Below are 13752 nucleotides of genomic sequence, written 5' to 3' on the forward strand. Positions count from 1 at the left end.
TCTGTACAAATAAACTTTTTCCCCCCTTCATTTAATTTTGAAAAGATTTAATCTTTTCTACAATAAATTGAGTAAAATGTCATCAAAGCGCCTGATGGTCTGTTTTCATTACAGCCTGTAAATGAAGTCGTAAAGTTTTACCTGCACTAAAACTTTGACTTGATCCCAACAACTCGGAGAACCGTACGGTAAAGGTTTTGGTTGTCAGATGACTGCAGGTCTTAAAAAGACTTTGTTTAAAACGTGCACGTTACGCATCGTTTTTATTCCTCTCGTGGTTTTTACACAATCACAGTTCGTACAGATTTGACTCTTCTGATTCTAACTGTTTTTTAATTGAACCTTTCTCACTCCCTCGACTCTTTTTGGACATTTAAACAAACTACGTGAACCTGGAGGGACATTTGTCTTTTGCTCAGAGTGTGTGTAGAATCTGCCCACAGTACAGAGAGCACATCCGCAGAATCCGTGCTGTTTTGGCTCCAAACTGGAAGTGAAGGGTCTTTTTAACTTGTCGTGTTTTGAACATAAAACATTGTAGAAATTTAATAATCCTCACGCGCGACCGTCGGGATCTTCTGCTGCGCACGTTCAAGGCGTTTTAAGATTGGACGTGTAGTTTTTATGCATTGACGGATCGTTTGAGGCTTACTTTTCAGTCTGCTTCTGCCTGCCTTTCATTAACTTCAGGGAGTGACGTGTGTGGTTACCATGGTGACCAAAAGGAGCCACTAGCAGCAGCTTGAACATTTCTTTTTCCTCTTGGCTCACTTTAACGTTTGTCAGCTTGACGTGGGGGGGGGTTGGCGGCGTTGATGCTCCAGAGTTCCTTCAGGGGTTTTCAGCTCCGTGTTGAGATGGAACTGTTCCCGTCTGCAGCCGGACAGCTGCAACTAAATCACTCCGTTTAAAAATGTGTTGGGACTTGTTGATTCAGGAGTTCTGGCTCGGGGCTCGGCCTGCCTCGATTTGGATCAGCGCCTCCACAGCACGCTGCTGCTTCCTGGTTCACTATGATCCTGTGATGACTCACTTCCTGCTGCGCCCCGTCCTGCAGCGCTGGCTCCATCCTGTACCTCAAAGGCTTCCTGTGACACATGCACACACACACACGTGCACACACCTGGCTAATGTCAGCTGCACCTTCACATTGCAGCTGTTTTAATTTTCAGCTTCAATTTAGCTAGCATTAACTTTTTGATAAGCTTTTAGAAATAACAGGGCTACATTAGGTTTTAACTACTTTTAAAATTAGCTAAAGATTTGTTAATTTTAGCTTTTAACTACTGTTAAGCAGATTTTTGATTTCAGGTGCAGTTTAAGAAATTTTAAGTATAATTTTGCTACATTTATCTTTTAGCTACAATTATTCAAATTTTAGCTTATACCTATTTTGTTAGATTGCAGCGTTTAGCTATAATTGTGCATATTTTAGCTATTGTTTTGCTTTGATCTGTGGTTTAATAGATTTGAAATCTTTGCTACAGTTTTGCTGCGTTTACCTTTTAGCTGTGATTTTGCTACATTTAGCCGTAGTCTATATTAACTAATTTAACTTTAGCTACTTTTTGTTTCTATTGGCCTTTAGCTATTGTTTTTCTAACTAGCTTTTGGTTTGATGTTGCTACATTTAAGTTTTTAACTGCGATTGATTTAATTTTAGCCTTTAGCTTTTTTTTTTTTTTGCTTGTAGATATGATTTTACAAGGATTTTTATTGTCATTCACATCACATGTACATGAGGTGGAACGAAACTATACGTATTTTGCTACTTTTATCTTTTTTTTTCTACTCTTGCTAATTTTATTTATTTTTGGCTTTTGTTTTTAGCTTGTAGCTACAGTGGTCATTTAGCTTTAAGCTACTTTTTTTCTAGTTAGTTTTGCTACCTTTAACTTTACTTGCTTTTATCCCCTTTGGCTTTTAGTTGTTTCGCTAATTTTAGCTTTTGCTACATTTTTTACTATAAACAGCTGAATTTATTTTGTAGCTCCTGATTTGGTCACTGTAGCTTCTTTAGACTGTTTGCTATCTTTAGCTATGTCCTGCTCGATTTAGCTGATATATTTCACCGTTTTCTGATGTGATATGTGATGGAGACGAACAGCCGTTCTTCGGCTGTTTGTTGATTCCGTCCCTTCAGGTGTTAAGCTCCTCGGGTGTGTTTATTTTTAGAGGACCTGATCCTCTTAGCCTTCAGCTGGGATCTGAGGAGCGCCGGGCCCTGCAGTGCAGGTTCTGCTCCCGTGGTGGTGTTTGCTGAGCAGAACCGTCCAGTCTGAGCTCTGTGGAGTCTCTGAGGCCTCTTTTTGTTTCTGTTCTGTTGTTGTGTTGATGGAGGAACCATCTTTACCGTGACTGACGTGTGCCGCAGCAACACGCGTGTTCAACACAGAGGCTGCCGTCACATGAGCAGGAACAACAAGCTGATCATCACAAACACCTGCTCTCTGGGTTTCTGACGCCATGACGGGTTCTGTTCAAGGTTCAATGTGACTTTATTGTCATTCGCATCACATGTGGTACATGAGGTGGAACGAAATAAAGGTTCCAGTTACACTCAAAAATATAAAGTATTTAAAAAAAGAAACAGTATAAAGGGATCTAAGATGTACGCTAAACAATAATGTAATATAATACGGTGTATTGAGCTGTTTCAGTCATTCATGAATCAAAACATTCAGGAGTTCAGTGCTGTCCCTCTTATTATTAATAACGTTTATACGTTTTAAAATATTTTACTTTATTTAGTTATTTTACCCACAGAAATATGTTCAGATTTTCTTCAAAAACATTCTTCTCTTGGAAATCTTCAGCAGAAGTCTTCTTACTTGTAGCTTTTAGCTACCAATCGGCTACTTTTAGTTTGATCCTTTTGATATTTTTACTATTATCCAGCATTGTTGCTCCTTTAACCATTTAGCTATCCTTTGGATACATTTATCTTTCAGCTAGTGCTTTGCTACTTTGAGCTTCAAGCTAACATCTTGATATTTTTAGCCTGTTGCTAAATTTAGCTTTTGCTGCTTTTAGTTTTACTTTTACTAGTTTTAGATTTTTACTAGTTTTGCTAATTTCAGCTAGTGTGGTTTGTTCTTTTTAGTTTTAGCTCACTTTTTACTTTTTTTGCTTTTAGCTAGGCAAGCTAGCGTTTTGATACTATTTGTTAGCTTTTGCTAAACATAAGTTTTACTGCTTTTAGTTTTACTTTAGCTACGTTTGGTTTTTAACTAATTTTTATAGTGTTAGGACATGTTTGTTCCTTATTTAATTTAGCTAACATTTTTCCTCTTTAGGCATTTAGCTAGTTTTTTGCTACTTTTAGCTTTCAGCTAGCTTTTTGATAATTTTAATGTTTTGCTACTTTTAGCTTTCAGCTAGCTTTTTGATAATTTTTATGTTTTGCTAAGTTTAGCTTTTGCTGCTTCTAGCTTTACTTTAGCTATAATTAATTATTATCTTGAGTAATTTTAGCTAGTGTTTAGGAATCAGTTTAATTCCTTTTAGCTAGCTTTTTTTTAGCTTCAACCCTTTGTGGTACTTGTCTTTTGCTGCTTTTAGCTTGAGTTTTGCTACTTTAAACGTGTAACTAGTTTTGCTAGTTTTAGCTTGTGTGTTTTGGTCCTATAAGTTTTAGCTAACATTTAGCCTCTTTTAGCATTTAGCTAGTGTTTTGCTACTTTTACCTTTCAGCTAGCTTTTTGATAACAATGTTTTGCTAATTTTAGCTTTTGCTGCTTCTAGCTTTATGTTAGTTACTTTTTAAAACATGTTTGAAAATAGTGTTTTGTTTCTTTTAATTTTAGCAGCTTTTTTACTTAGTTCGTTTCAAAATAAAAGCGTTATAATTAAAACCATTTGGACTTACAACTGAACCTGAACTTTGGTGTTTCAGACATAAACAAACAAACAAACACAAACACTGATCAGTAGCGCTTCTAGCCCATGTCTTCTTGTGTGTCTATTTGTTAGCAAAATATTCCACGAACCACTGGACACATTAAAAAAACTGGCAGGAAGTAATCATTGGATATTGATCTACAACTGATTAACTTTTAACATTAATCTAATTCACAATCATGTTGTTGTTCTACCATTTCACCTAAAGCCATCTCATGACTTTCAGAGAAAATGACCCAAAACATTTGAAAGCAGCAAAAACAATCAAATCTCATGACAGTTTGTTTCAACAAGAAAAACATTAAATTAATATTTATTTCAAGTAACAAACCGAGCCGCGCCTCATCCATTTAGGGTTTACATATTTATTCGTTTAATTACATTTCAGCCTTGGATGACGTGGATGCGGGTCGGGCCTCGCCATCCTTCATTCCCAGAGTCGCCAACGTCAACATCTTCACTTCCTGTTGTGGAGCGGACCGAGCTGGTCCTGTTGGTGACTGGCTGGTTCCCAAAAACGTGTCCGCTCCAACACACGCTCTGCAGCGCTGCAGTCAACAACACACACACGCCGTGCACGCACACGCACACACAATACTGGACTCTGTCCAGAACCAACGTGGCCTGAGCTGGACGTTTGTTTGTCTTGTTTTTCAGCCGTGAAGGTTCCCAGGTTCTGTCTGTCTGTAAACAAACATAAACAAACATGTAAACAGTAACACACATGTAAAGTCTATGTGAACCCGGACCATTAACATTAGTCGAAAACTCCGACATCTCTTCCTGTAAATAAGGCACAAGGTTTCCCACGGCGGCGGTACTGTGGAGGTTGAGCCAGGGGTCAAAGGTGACGTGGCTCCGAGGCAGCGGCAGGAAGTCGTCACGGAGTCGAGACGAAGAAAGGAGCTGCTGCAGACAGAACCGCCATCGTCAACTCCTCCGAGTCCAGAAAAGGAATATATTTCAGGATCTTTATTCAAGATGACTGAGATCAAAAGAAACATTACGATCACCATGGTAACCACACACCTACATCTGTCACTCCCTGACTGCCAAGTTAAACAAAACATACTTAAAAAAATAATAATAATAACTCTATGTTTGTTTGAAATTGTTTTTAACCCTCCTGCTGCCTTTGGGTCCAAATGATCCCCTCGACCTCAGTTTTGAAGCTGAGGCCTGGGGGGTCATTTTGACCCAAGGGCAGCAGGAGGGTTGACTGACGAACACGAGAAAGTTCGTCACGTGTTCCTCTCATATTCAGTCAGTGAATGATTTCCAGTTTTTCCATCAGCAGCTGAAAACAAAATAAGTGACAAGAGAGGAAAACTGTAAATTTGTTGTTTGAGAGTCAAAATATTCCACTTTATATGACATTTTGCTGTTATCAGTTACATCCAGGAACATTTTAATGACCATCTGCCTCCTCCTCTTCATCACATCAACACAGACTCTCTGACTGTCCCAGGACTGGTCCTCCTTCTTTCCCACAATCCTCTCCTCCTCTGGCATCTCCTTGTCCCCCCCCCCCCCCCCCCACACACTTCCTCTCTGTGAAGACTCGAGGTCGTCCGGAGGGTCAGAGTCCACGCCCGCCTGGAACAAACACACAGAAATAGACATCAGCAGCAGAGAAAGAGAGGAAGGGACGAGGCCGGATGGTCGCTTTGCAGCTTATCACTGAGCCTGAATGAGGCGAGGACAGAACGAGACGGAGACATGAGAGCGAGGACACAGGAGACGGGTGCCATGTCTTCACCTGGTTAGGTTCTGCAGCTGACATTCACAGGTTGACATTTAAGTCGTCTTTAGATGTTCTTCCCCCCACCAAAGCCCCTCTCTGCAGCCAGCTGCACTCTCAGAAGTGGAAACTGCAGTGGCCCTGAGGTGGAAATGAACAAACAATGGAATTACATTTCAAAAAACAAAATGAAATTTGAAAAAAACACGAAAAAACACAACATTTGAAAAAAACGGAATTGCATTAAGCCAAAGTGGAAGTGGCCAAAGCGGAAGTGACCAAAGTGGAAGTGGCCACAGAGGAAGTGGCCGGAATCACATTTGAAAAAATGGAATTACATTTGAAAAAAACAAAATTACATTTGAAAAAAACGGAATTACATTTGAAAAAAACTGAATTACATTAAGCCAAAGCAGAAGTAGCCAAAGCAAAAGTGGTGAAAGTGGAAGTGGTTGGAATTACATTTGAAAAAACGAAATTACATTTGAAAAAACGGAATTACATTTGAAAAAACAGAATTACATTAAGCCAAAGTGGAAGTAGCCGAAGCGGAAGTGACTAAAGTGGACGTGGTCAAAGCGGAAGTTGCCAAAGCGGAAGTGACCAAAGTGGAAGTGGCCAAAGTGGAATTGGCCGGAATCACATTTGAAAAAGTTGAATTACATTAGAAAAAAACGGAATTACATTTGAAAAAACTGAATTACATTAAGCCAAAGCGGAAGTAGCCAAAGCAAAAGTGGTCAAAGTGGAAGTGGTTGGAATCACATTTGAAAAAACTGAATTACATTTGAAAAAAACTGAATTCCGTTTGAAAAAACTGAATTACATTTGAAAAAAACGGAATTACATTTGAAAAAACTGAATTACATTAAGCCAAAGCGAAAGTAGCTGAAGCGGAAGTGGCCAAAGCAGAAGTGGCCAAAATCACATTTGAAAAAAATGAATTACATTAAGCCAAAGCGGAAGTAGCCAAAGCAAAAGTGATCAAAGTGGAAGTGGTTGGAATCACATTTGAAAAAACTGAATTGCATTTGAAAAAACGGAATTACATTTGAAAAAACTGAATTACATTTGAAAAAACGGAATTACATTTGAAAAAACTGAATTACATTAAGCCAAAGCGAAAGTAGCTGAAGCGGAAGTGGCCAAAGCGGAAGTGGCCAAAATCACATTTGAAAAAACTGAATTACATTAAGCCAAACTATAAGTGGTGTTTTTTTGGGTTTTTTTTCATATTCTCAATTAAAACACAACTGAACAAATGGTACATGGATCCCACACCTTTCACGAGTTTGTTTTTGTATCTTGTTACTGTACATTGTTCTGTTGTTCTATGTTGTTAATAAAGAACAAGTAAAAATAATAATAATAAAAAAAAACACCACTTAGGGTTTGGCTTAATGTAATTCTGTGTTTTTCAAATGTTCATTTACACCTCAGGGCCACCGTAGGAAGCACACGCAGCTGTTTACCAACAAATTACCAGAATTCCTGCCTGTGAGGTCACTCCGTGTCTCCGTTGTGTCATTCATGACTTTCTCTGCACATAAAATGGAAAGAGGCACCGGTGCTCATTGTTCACGCTTTAATGTGAGCCAGGAGAGTTCACACACTAAAAACAAACACTTTTAAGGCCTTTTAGTGCAAAACAGCAACGTTTATCTGAAGAAAAGGGAAAAAAGGAGCTAAAAAGACTGAATTTAGTTGGATTAGTTTCTTTTAATGATCATACTAGGAAATACTGAACTCAGACTGTGTTTCTACAAATAAATTGATTTCTTAATATTTTAAGAAACTTTGGTAAAGTTACAGATCTTCATGTTTTATTAAAACGCTTTCTTTAAAAAATAATAATTATTTTGTGTACTAATATTACTTGTGCTGTGGTAATGGGTTAAGTTTTTTTTGTTTTAGTTTTTCTTATTATTATTTGAATTACTTTATGTCAGATGAAAAGCTTGTTTATGGGTGTTTAAAGTTAAGAAAAACAAAGTGATGCTGTCACAGCCTCAGATTGGACCGGAGAACGCAGACGGTCACGAGGAGCTCAAATAAAATGAATTTACTTCATTTTAAACTAAACTAAAGTTTAAAAAGGGGGGGCGGGGGGTTAAGGCACGAGGAGACTCAAGGAGGTACAAAGTGGCTCAAAAAGGATGCACAACAATGCTCAGCTGGAGCGTGAGGTGACCTGGGCTGATGAGTGGAGCGGCTGCAGCTGGGCCAGGTGAAACAGGAAGCAGGTGGAGAGGGGCGTGGCATGCTGACCAGAAACACACACAGGTGGCTGGAGGTACAGAGGAACACACAACTAAACACAAGACTCACAAACAGAAAATAATCATTACAACCAGAACGAAATAAACGCAACAAAAAAAACAGTAGATCCTGAAACTTGTTGCATATCCTCGCTGCCTTTCATGAAAAGTTTTAAACAAAGACCTCATGGGATCTGTGAGCCCTCAGAGTATCTGCTACAGATGACCCCCAGCTACTACCACACCAGGTTTTAGCTCAATATCTGCAAAATACTGATTTTTAACCTTTTTTTTTATTATTTAAGTCAGTTGACATTGGCAGCCGTCTGGAATCAGGTGGACTCCAGAGAATAATTAGCTGTAAAAAAAAAAAACTTTCTTATAAATTCATCCAAAGATTTACAAGATATTTTCTTAACAGATAGACACGTGACCGTACAAAACCATTTTTGTTGGTCGTTCAGAATCAAACAGTTTTAAAACAGCAGAGAACGACTTTGGTCCCAAGCGGACTAGTTTTTAGCTCATCAGTATATAGATATTAAGGTAACCTTTCCTCTAAACCCCACTAGAAAAGGTTTGAACGATCCCTTTAAGCCTAAGCTAATGTCTCAGCAGCAGCTAATTAAAGTTTCTGGGAAGGAGGCTGATCCAACTGTGCGGCTTTTCCTGAAGAGGCTTTTATTATGAAATGACATCTCATCCTGACAGTAATTCTGTCTGGTTGCGTAAGAACGGGGAGAGAAGACGGGTCGGTTCTGGATGGGGTTCGTCTCCACCTCGGGCCAATCTGTTGAGAACAACAGAAACAAATCTGCTGCGTTTCATGAAACTGATCTTCTGTTGGTCTTTGGGGTTTGGTTCTGCTCAACTTGGACAGAGCCCAGGCTGCTCTCTAATCTTTTGTTTGGGGTAAAACACTCCCACCCCACTGCCCCAGCGCCCCTACTTCAGGGTTGGAGAGCCTCTCTGGGGGTCTCGGCATGGGGCGGGGGGGTGTGGACCCAACTCGTGTGTTTACTGAACTCATGTGTTTGAGCAGGAACATTCCTGCTGTGTGACATCCTTCAGAGAGGTTGTGAAATTCTGCTCTTATCTAGTTTACACATTCCAGACGGTGAGCGAGATGCTCCCACGAGCCGACACAAACCAAGGTCTGTCGTTTTGGCTCGTCTGACACACTTTCTTAGACAGCATTCGTCCTGAAGACACATCAAAGCCTGAACCTCCAGCAGGAAGTGTGTTGCACAACGACCCCGCAGAAGGCCACGGACGGTCAAAGTGATCTTTAAACAAGAAGCGCTGCAGGACCAGTTTAAACCAGAGGGTGTTTGTGATTCTCGTGCAGTCCTGGAAGAACTTTAACTGTTTTAGACTCAGGAAACAGAATGCATTGGTTTTCAAATAAAAAAAAATATATATAAATATATATTTCACAATGCAACATAGTAATGCATTGAGTCTTCACTTCGTCACAGTCTCCCATCCTGAGCGAGCGCATTGGCAACAGTGGAAAGGAAAAACTCCCTTTTAACAGGAAGAACCAGGATCAGGATCAGGATGAGCGGCCATCTGCTTCGACCAGCTGGGGTTTGAGAGGACAGGAAGTAGAAATAGACAAACATAGAATGACAGGTCCGGGTGTACTTTCTATAGGAAGAAAGAAAAAAACAAAACCAAACAAACCCTGGATGTTCAGGATAGAAATACAAACAGATAGAGTGGAGCAAGTAAAGACAGTAGCAGAGAAATGGAAATTATTTGTTCTCCAGCAGTCTAACCCAAGTCAACCCTAACTATGGGATTTATCAAAAAGGAAAATCTTAGGTCTAATCTTAAAACTGGACAGTGTGTCAGCCTCACGGACAGAAACTGGAAGTTGGTTCCACAAGAAAGGAGCCTGATAACTGAAAGATCTTCCTCCCATTCTACTTTTGGGAACTCTAGGAACCACAATTAAACCTGCAGTATGACAGCAAAGCGCTCTGTTAGGAAAACATGGAACAGTAAGATCTGTAACGTAAGATGGAGCCAGGTTGTTGAGAGATTTGTGGGTTAGAAGTAAGATTTTGAATTCAATTCTAGATTTGACAGGGAGCCAATGGGGAGAAGCTAAAACTGGTGAAAAATGATCTGTCCTACCAACGCTCATTGAAACTCTTGCAGCAGCATTTCGGATCAAATGAAGACGTTTTAAAGAAGTGTTTGGACACCCAGATGATAACTGATAACCATTACAATAGTCCAGTCTAGACGTGACAAATGCATGGACCAGTTTTTCTGCATCATTTTTAGACAAGATGTTTCTAATTTTAGTGATATTACGCAGGTGGAAGAAGGAGGTTCTAGTAACGTTTTTAATGTGGGGGTCAAAATATATATCCTGATAAAAAAAATAACATTAGAGCTGAAGGCCAGATTAATGCCTAGAGAAAGCGAAAGTTTGCAAAATTTATTCCTAAGATGCTCAGGTCCATAAAACCTCTGTCTTGTCTGAGTTTAAAAGCAGAAAATTAAGGGTCATCCAGATTTTTATGTCTTTAAGACATGCTTGTATTCTAAGTAACTGATTAGACTCAGTGGGTTTCATGGACAAATATAACTGAGTATCATCAGCGTAACAATGAATATTGATCCCATGCTGCAACGTTACCTGGAACGTTATGGAAGCATATATAAAGAGTATTTGTCCAAGCACTGAACCCTGAGGAACTCCATGACTATTTTTGTTGTATGAAGACAATTCATTATTTACATTTACAAACTGGAATCTATCAAATAAATGTGATTCAAACCATTTTAATTCAATTAAATTCAGTTTATTTATATAGTGACAAGTCACAACATTAGTCAGAGTCATTTCTGTAATCCCAATATCAGATTCAAACCTCTGTATTTGAATATTGTGATCAACTGTATCAAATGCAGCACTGGGATCTAACAGGACCAGTGTAGACACAAGGCCATTATCTGAGGCCATGAGAACATCATTAGTAACTTTTACCAGTGCTGTTTCTGTGCTATGATGAGCCCTAAACCCTGACTGAACCTCCTCAAGCAGATTATTTCTGTTCATATATTCACACAATTAATTTGCAACTTTTCTCAAGAATTTTTTTAATGAATGTTGGATTAGATATAGGTCTATAAATGGCCAGTATTCCTGGATCAAAATCAGGTTTCTTAAGTAAAGGTGTAATTACAGCAACCTTAAAGCGCTGTGGTACGTAGAACTGTTCATTAGAGACAAATTAAGGCAATCCAAAATGTGGCTATTAGTCTGCGGGAATACCTCTTTAAACAGTCTGGTTGGGATGGGATCTAGCAGACATGTTGATGGTTTGGATTAATCTTTTTTATTTATTTATTTACAGCTCAGCAAGCTCAACAGGACAAAAACTGTCCAACCATAAATTAGGTTCTAGTAACATTTCTAAAGTTGCCTCATCTGATGGAATTGGAGGCAATAGTAGGAAGGAGGGTTTGAATTTTCTCTCTAATTGAAATCATTTTATTTAGAATCTCGTGAAGTTATCACTGCTTATTGCTATAGGGATACATGGCTCAGCAGAGACGGGACTTTTAATTAGTCTAGCTATATTAAAGAACAGAAACCTGGGGTTATTTTTATTATCATCTATGAATAATATACAGTTCTAGCTTTATGGGGGGCTCTCTTATACAGTATGTTAGCAGGCTATCTCTCCAAGTTAAATAAAATTCTTCCATGTTATCGGATCGCCATTTTCTTTTCCAGCTTTCTAGAAGCCTGTTTTAAAGTATAGTAAGTAACTCAGAATTGAACCAAGGAACCAGTTTCATCTGATTGATGACTTTCTTTTTCAGTGGAGCACTTTTATCAAGTTAAATTTGCATTGAAGTTGTAAAATTATCAACCAAATCATCTAAGTCAATGCTCTCTATTGAATTACTTTGCAAGACAGAGGAAAACAACATTGGAAGAGATTCTGTAAATTCGGGTAGTGACTGAAAGAATGAGATTGCAGATGCAGGCAGTTGAAATAAGTTTCCTCTGTGCGGTGGTAGAGATAGGGTGAGAAGTTCAGTTATCTGGGAGAGACTCGGAATAGAACCGCTACTCCTCCACATCCAGAGGAGACAGTTGAGGTGGCATCATCTGGTAAGGATGCTTCCTGGGCACCTCCAGAGGGAGGTGCTTTGGGCATGTCTGACTGGGAGGAGATCCCGGGGAACACGTGGGACGGTGTCTCTTTGTTGACCTGGGAATGCCTTGGGATCCTCACAGAAGAGCTGAAAGAGATGTCTGGGCTCCCCTGCTCAAGCTGCTGCCCCCACGACACGACTTCGGAACAAGAGGAAGATAATGGATGGATGGATGGATGGATGGAACAACACAAAAACATTCAAAAAGGCAGGGGCAGAGAGGGTTTGTGCAAACCTTACAAACCTGAGCTCAGATCTTGAGTGGAGCACGCCATCAGAAGAAACCATCATGGTTTGCGAAATTACATATAAGACGGAGTTTGAGGAAGTTCTGGCCAGCGCAGGAGACAAGCTGGTGGTGATGGACTTCACAGCTACGTGGTGTGGTCCCTGAAAAATGATTGGTCCAGTGTTTGAACAACTGTCAAAAGAACAGGGGGACAAAGTGATTTTCATTAAGGTGGATGTGGATGAGGCTGCTGACGTGAGCGCTGTGGCATTAACTGCATCTTCTACACGAACAGACAGAAGGTGTTTGAGTTTTCTGGAGCCAACCAAGAGACGCTAAAGAAAAAAGTGGTTGCGCTGCAGTAGACCAAAGCTTCAGTGACGTCCACACTGTCTCCACCTGAGCAGCACTTCCTGTTGTCACAATCAGCTCTTCTGTGCCACACAGGAAGTATTTGTATTCCACTCGTAACACTGACAGTCCTGTCAGTAGCTGCTTTAATATATGCCTGACGTTACAACACCAACCTGTTGTCATCCTTTAATTCTGTTACAAGTAATTGCTAGAACTCCTGAAAACTGCTGTATAGGATTTTATCTCCCCACCCCCCCAAAAAAGGTGGACTTGATAAATGACGAATTGAAAAAAAAAAAAGGCTGGGGCAAGAAAAGGCTGTAAAAGTTGCAGTAAATGAAGTTAATTATCAACAGGTCAGTGCGAGGACTAGATAAAAAAAAACTTTTTTAGAAGTGAAGATGGACAGAGATTCTCCAGGGCCACTGCATTAAAACAGGTCTGGTTCTGTCCTGATGCTGCTCAATAATACAGATAGATACATCTAACAAAGTCCTCTGGATGGATTCTGGTTCTGCTCTGCACCTCACTGTGTTAAATCTGGGTCTGGTTCTGTTCTGGGCTCAAGAACATTTCCACAGATCATTGTCTGTAAACACAGTTCATCCACAGATGTTGCTTAAAGCTCTATCAAACAAAGAAGAAACCAGTTGTGGACACCACCCAGAACCGCTGCCATTTCCTCTGGACCAGAGCTCGTTTCAAATGGACTGAGGCGAAGTCCAGAACTGTTCTGGGGTCAGACAGGTCCAAACCTAAAGTTCTGTTTGAAGGACACCGCATCCTCCGAACTAAAGAGAGGAGGCACCATGCAGACTGTTACCAGCTCACAGTTCAAAATCCTGTCTCTCTGATGGTATGGGGGTGCATTAATGTCTCTGACATCAGCAGCTTACACATCTGGAAAGACTCCATGAATTCAGAGAAACATCTACAGGTTTTAAAACATCTGCTCCCATCCAGGAGAGAAGATGCAGGACTGAAGAACAGCTCAGAGTCCTTCATAAGACCAGACCACTCCCAAACCTCCAACAACTTGTCTCCTCAGGTCCTCCAACAACTGGTCTCCTCAGGTCCTCCAACAA

The 13752-nt window shown here is 40.0% G+C and overlaps 1 pseudogene; it reads left to right on the plus strand.

Annotated features, from left to right (window-relative positions):
• The first annotated feature begins 12373 nt into the window (after positions 1 to 12373).
• LOC119411409 lies at positions 12374 to 12678 on the plus strand (annotated as a pseudogene).
• The last annotated feature ends 1074 nt before the right edge of the window (positions 12679 to 13752 follow it).

The sequence above is a fragment of the Nematolebias whitei genome, chromosome 6 (assembly GCF_014905685.2).
Source record: "Nematolebias whitei isolate Nwh7 chromosome 6, NemWhi1, whole genome shotgun sequence".
Classification (NCBI taxonomy): Eukaryota; Metazoa; Chordata; class Actinopteri; order Cyprinodontiformes; family Rivulidae; genus Nematolebias; species Nematolebias whitei.